We start from the raw sequence: 6,686 nt of genomic DNA, 5'->3' as shown, positions 1-6,686 counted from the left end.
TGGAGCATTCGCCGATGAGCTCAAAGTGAATGACAACGGAGGAGGTCGGGAGTGGAGGCTTGGGAGAATGGAGAACCACCGAAACCTGGCATGGAGAGCGTCAATGGATCAAGGTGGGTGCCCTGGAAAACATGTGGTTGCATAGGAGGTTGCTCTACACGGTGGTGGAGGAGGTTAGGAGAGGCTGCTCTAAACAGTGGTGGAGGAGGTCAAGAAGAGGAGTACGTCGACAGTGGAGCACGTCGAGAGGCGGTCCAGACAAAGAAGGATGACCAGGGAGGAGCTCAAGAATGGCGTCAAGGCCTGGAAACGACAATGAAGCTTGGGAATGACAACGCAGGAGTTCAGACTGGAGCGGCAAACCTACAAGGAGCGATGGGAGGAAGACAAAGGTGGATGCATGTGTCATCGCCGTCGCGTGAGAGGACGGAGATGGTGTAACCACCTACGGTGAAGTTTTCTCAAGCGTTTCAAAAATGGTGGTAAGTGGCCCTTTTTTCACCCGTAGAACAAAATGAGTCATGTATGATCTTTTTGGTGCTTCCTACTGTAGGGGCCGGTATGAGATTCCTGCAGGAGATGATATAGTTTGCCTTGACATCAATAAATTACAGGTGTTGTTGGATATGCTCCAAGTCAGTTGGGAAGGAGATCATACATGCAGGATCAGCTTGTGGAGAAGGAGATCACATATTCTAACGAGGCGTTTGGTTTGGCGCAGGTAATGTATTTGTTGCATCATATTAAGAAGCGTTTCCTTCGAATACTTCTTACGTAGTATGCGAATTGTTTGGTTTGTCCGTCGAAGTCTTGATTTCTAACCCCGACCGATTCGAGCAGTTTCGATTTTGTGAAACGGAATATTGAAAAGCGCGCTTATGAAAACCATCGCGGCTGAAACAAACGCTTGCTATGGTTTTAGAAACGGCTGGAATCGAAAGCTGCCCTCTTCTCTACAAACCAAACACGTTGTAAATACATTATGGGACGGAGGGAGTACTTCACATATGATACATGGTTGAACGGCACTGGCACGATGGCTAATAGTCATTTTTTTTGCGGGGTGGCTAATCCAGCCGTTAGCTGTTGTTTCAGACTTGCCCATGAATGATGCGATACACATATCGTGCATGTAGCAATACTTAATGTTTTTCTCCCTATAATTTGGGATTTCATTAAAAAAAGGTAAATGGGCCATGGACTCATGGGTCGACCGGTCTCTGACCCTGACGAGTGGCGAGCGGGGTGATCCCCTCCTTTATGCGAGACGACCCTTTTGACCGTCAACAAGTTTCATTTCAAAGGCGAAAACGTAGTCCATCCTCCCCTGTTTTTCCGCTACCACCGGCGGCGGCTCCTCGTCAGGAGCGGACTGCCGGCGGCGAGGTGAGGTGAGCCGACGACCTCCAAATGCATCCATCGGCCCTATCCCATCCCATCCCACTCTTTCTACTCCTTGCGCCTTTTGATGATTTCCTTTGCCTCGCACCTCGCAGCACAGTAAGCCAGCCACCTGTTCGACGGAATGCCTCCCGGTGAGAAGGTCGACAATGCGCCGCCGGCGAGCGGCTCCGACATCATAGGAACCCTCCCTGACCATATTCTCCACCATCTGCTCTCCTTCCTCCCAGTGCAGGCAGCCGTGCAGACGTGCGTGCTCGCCCGGCGCTGGCGCCACCTCTGGCGGTCCACCACGGGCCTACGAATCGTCGGCCTTGATGGTGCGAGTCTGTCGAAGACCTCCGGGTGTTTGTGGACCATGTGCTGATCCTGCGTGAGCGCACCGACCTAGACACTGTTGAGATGATATTCGATGAATGCTCGGACGATGACGAGGTCTATGTGAAACTATGGACCCGTTTTGCTGTCATGTCCAAAGTCCATGCGCTCACCCTTCATATCCAAGCCCCTCCATATCTGTGGTTCGACGTCCTGCCTCTTGTGTCTCGGCATCTGAGAACATTAGATCTGGAAGGTCTATGCGTACAACTGAGCTTTCTTGATTTTGCTGGCTGCCCAGCACTGGAGGATCTGAAGATGAACCTTCGTGACATTTCTGTTGAGAAGATATTGTCTCGTTCCCTGAAGCATTTGAGCATTACTAAGTGCTGCTTCGATTGCCAGCTCCATGTTTCTACTCCAGGCCTTGTCTCTCTGAAATTAGATGACCTTACCGGCACAACTCCTTTTCTTGAAAACATGGCGTTGTTAGAGACAGCATATGTTTATCTTGGCGATTCCTGTGAAGATTTCTGTTTGAATTATGACTCTGGTGTTTACTGTGGACCTAGTAATATTACATGTGAGAAGTGTGATCTTTTTAATGAAAATTGTGGAAGCGTTCTTGTGCTTCTAGGTGGTATCTCTAGTGCTAAACATCTGAAGTTGATATCTGAATTTGGAAAGGTATGGCACTTGTCTTTAACACCTTTAGGTCATCCCTTTTCGGATGTTGCACTATCTATACAGTTGTCAAACATAGGCAATAAATGGATTACATATGCATCACCACCGATTTGGGTTCTTAAATCATGATCTCGCTTCTCAGTCATGGTTACTTGATTTGCTTACTTATTGTATTTTCTTTCCAGTTCATTTTCTCAAGAGATTTGAAATACTGCCCTACGTTTAGTAAGTTAAAGACATTATTACTCAATGAGTATTGGTGCGAGGCTCCTGGCTTGGATCCACTAGCTTGCATTCTGAAAAACTCACCAGTTCTAGAGAAGCTCACTCTTCAACTTTTTTCCAAGGTATAAATCATTTTAATGGACAATTGCCGCACTGCTAAAGTTATTATCGACTATTAATCTTGCTTAATTTTCTACTTACCATAGGGACCAAATCATAAAGTGGAAATGAAAGGAAGCTTCAGTTCAATGGAAAGATCGTCTGCAATACCAGAGCACCTTAACATAGTTGAAGTCAAGTGTACTGTGGTGGACGAGAGGATTCTCAAAGTTTTGAAGTTCCTGTGTGCATTTGACATACGTAAGCTAACTAATGACACTTTGCATGCTCCCTGTATTCTCAAATTAGCTTTCATGTGCGGGAAAGAAACTAATAGAGCAAGCAGTGAAGTAAATCCTGAATTATGTAGGAACTGTTTGTAGGGATACAAAATTGTTCGAGGCATGAAAAAACTTGACCATGTCTAGTGAGGCTAAAAGTAAATCCAGCATAATTCATTTTGTTGTTAAAGGATGTTTAATTTAACTGTGTGCAGAAACACGTACCACACCATGTGGACTTGTTGTTGGTTCTGATCTTGTGGGTACTGGCACAAATGTTAGAATTGATTGGTTAGGAGTAGTGATACAACATTTGCACATCTTGCTTAGCTCTGGACAGCAACTCAAATGTGTGCAGTAATACAATATTTTGACTCAATTGTGTTTTTGAATAGTTGGTGCTGATGAGTAGTAACTTTTATTGACACCATGGGCTAAATTATTCAACGGTCGATTTGCTTGTGGTTCCTCACTTTGTTTTGCGATGTCTCTACAGTTTACATAACATTTTCCTTATTGTAAAAGCCTGTTCATAACATGCCTAGTAGTGTATCTTTCATGATTCCTTATTTCTGCAAAATTTCTTGGGGCTTCTTCTGCATTCTAATCTGGGAGCAGTTTAGCTTAGATGTTTTCGTGTTAGATTATCGCCTAGAAATGGCCGTACCAAATATAAACAAAGTTTGTCCCCATATTAATGTTAAGCTAAGTTGCATTCTCCTTTATACTTAAAGAACATCATTTCAGTTTTCTTTATTTTAGCTGGCAAGTAACTAAACATTTTTTTGCGAGTAACTAAGCATTTTTTACTTCTGCGGATGCAGCGGACTCTTACACTACTGTTTCCATTTCTGTACAGGATTCAGCTTCTAGTAAGGGCGAGAAGATCTGGGTCGTTGGTCATCTATGGACTATTCAGAAATGCAAGGCTTAAGCATATACGTCTACAGTATTTCCATCTCCTTTTGTGACTTCGTCATATGCCAACGCTACTCAGAGGAACGGTGTAGAATCTGCAGTTTATAACCTATGAACTCTATACCGTCTAGCTGGACTTGGTTTATCGTATCCTGTAGTTTCTATATGCACTTGTGGACTTGTGGTTCATGCTGAATCTTTCCAGCTCTCAGACTGGTCATTTTCTTTGGGTTTCGCTCATAACTTGTTCTGCTATGACGTGATCAGTTTATTCCGTCTCCTTTGTCATGATCTGGATATTTGGAAAAGTGAAGCAAGAGGTGTTAAGTTGCATATGTTGGACTCGTCGACTCGCCGCCGTCAATCTGTTTGTCGGATGTTTTGCATACATAGGGCAGGGGAAACTGAAAATGAGCTGCAGTTCTGAACATTATGGAATGTTAGCAGCGGTGGAAGGGCTACTCCGAGAGGTGATCTCAGCCGCCTATTCTTCTCAAGTCTATGGAGCAATTGTTGTCCTCGACGCGGCCTGGACAGTATGCTGTTCTGTGCGTCGTTGCTCCTCCTTGTCAAACATGTGCGTGGCTGACTCTACAAGCTTTTCTGCTTCGAAGGGGAGATGGCACCCTTTCGTCCCGGGGAGCGGTAGACCCGCGGCGTTCTCCCCCGCAAGCACATCCTCGGCGTCGGCACGTCAGGGTCCGGTTCCCCCTCTGCTCTGCCAGACTTGAAAGCCGCGGACCATCTCATGTTTGGGCGCCTTTCCGTGCGTTTCTAGGCCTCAGTTGGCGGCCCTTCGCTCATTCACGTTCAGGCTCGATTGGAGCAGTTATTCAGATGTAGTTTTCTTTTTGCGAATCACAACTTCATCAATCAATTAGAGGGATTACAAGGTATCTCCTTGTCTTCAATCGTCATGACAACAACTATAATTTTGTTGGCTTTTTAGAGCATTTCCAATAGTTTGTATGTAAATATGTTGATAAATAGTGGTGTTAGTGCAGACATGCAATTGCCCCTCCCTCAACAAATAACACCAAGTTGCAGTCGCGTTCAAGACATGCAATTGCAGTCGGACTACACTTGCAGTTGCGTGTTGGTTGCAGATATGCAACCCTCCCCCGACAAAACATCACTGAGTTACAACTGTGTTGAAGATATGTAGTTATAGTCAAGGGAAATTGTGCAATCAAATGACAAATATTTTCAAATGTCAAAAATAAAAGTTGTTATTTAATAAATATTTAAAACAAAATGGATAGCAAGAATCTTACTGTTAGCAAGGAAAAGGTCTAAAAATATCAATAAAAAAAGAAAAGGTGATAAGACAAATGAAACAAAAACATCGCAAGTAACACAGACGAAAAAAGTTTAAAATCTAAAAAACTTATATTTTGAGAAATACGATGTCAAACGATACGAACCAAACAAACTAAAAAAGTGTATAAAGGAAACATATAAAAAATGGAAAATATATATTTCATATATACACATATATGTGTGAAATAAACATGGTCATCATGAGTTTAAAATAATTTATGCACAAAAAATGTCCATTTAAAAAGTCTATATATGTTAAAGACATTGGAGATTTTTTGTAAATCCATACTTTCTACCCCCAGCCCCCTAACGCCTTGCGGTCAAACATCCCCATTTTAATATAAAAGGCAGTAAACAACAAAATGAAACAAAAGGTGAACAACAAAAGAAACAAAAAGAAAAGAAGAAAAACCTCAGGCCCGTCCAACATGCTCCAACCAACAACAGGCCCGACAGCAAAAAAAAACCCTAACAGAATAAAAGGAAAGAGCCCAACCTGAAAGAAACAAAAGAAAAAAACGAACGAGCTGGTCACGTGCCTTAACAGGCCAAAACAAGAAAACCCACTCTCTAGCGTGAATCTTAAAGCAAGTAACGCAGACAGTAGACGCGTATCTCAGGACTGAGATTTAACAGTACCGATTTTTTTTTTGCAAATTGCGTGTCAAAATGTCTATTCTTACAAAAAAATAGATCTTCCTATTTTCTTATAAGAAAGTAAAAATGTAAAAATAAAAATACAAGTGACAGCAACTTAATAACGATAAAATGATAAAAGAATAATCTAAAATAAAAACCCGGCAAAAAAATTTTACCCTGCAAAAAAGAATCTAAAATAAAAAATGAAAATGTACGCGTATACACAGAGTGAGGTGCACGAGTGAGCTTCCTATTGTACACACAAGCCCAACAAAAAACTAAGAAAATACAAAATGTCTACATGAAAGACCTACGAAATCGCTATTGAGGAGTACTCTTTCCAAAAATCACTCCCGTCTTCTCAGATTGTGAGAAGTGGAGTTTATCTTTTTTCGTAGATCCATTTTATTCAAAAACATTTTATCTCTTACACTGTGCATTCAAATCTCGAACCATTTCACCGTTCAATTCCTCGCGTCGAGATCTTCAAAACCAGATTCCATGCTGATAGATTTTGATTAACCTTTTTTTTATGAAATAATCAAACCAGGAGCATGCTTTTTTCCCATATAAGAAATGAGGCATGACCGTCCGTCTCGCGGAAGAGAAAAGACATGTTTGTTTCTGTTTTCGAGAGTCATGCCCGTGCCTCTCGCAGAAGCAAAACCGTGCCTCTGACAGAAGGAAAAAAGGAAACACGTTGTTTTTCGTTTTCGTGCCTCTCGCGAAAATAAATCCGTGCCTCTCGCGGAAGTGAAACCGCGCCTCTCATGGAAGCAAAACTATGAAGGAGCGCTC

The 6,686-nt window shown here is 42.7% G+C and overlaps 1 pseudogene; it reads left to right on the top strand.

Annotated features, from left to right (window-relative positions):
• Positions 1-1,504: 1,504 nt before the first annotated feature.
• LOC125513859 lies at positions 1,505-4,242 on the top strand (annotated as a pseudogene).
• Positions 4,243-6,686: the final 2,444 nt, after the last annotated feature.

Source organism: Triticum urartu, chromosome 6 (genome assembly GCF_003073215.2).
Source record: "Triticum urartu cultivar G1812 chromosome 6, Tu2.1, whole genome shotgun sequence".
NCBI classification, from domain to species: Eukaryota; Viridiplantae; Streptophyta; class Magnoliopsida; order Poales; family Poaceae; genus Triticum; species Triticum urartu.
This window is presented reverse-complemented; position numbering and strand designations above follow the sequence as displayed.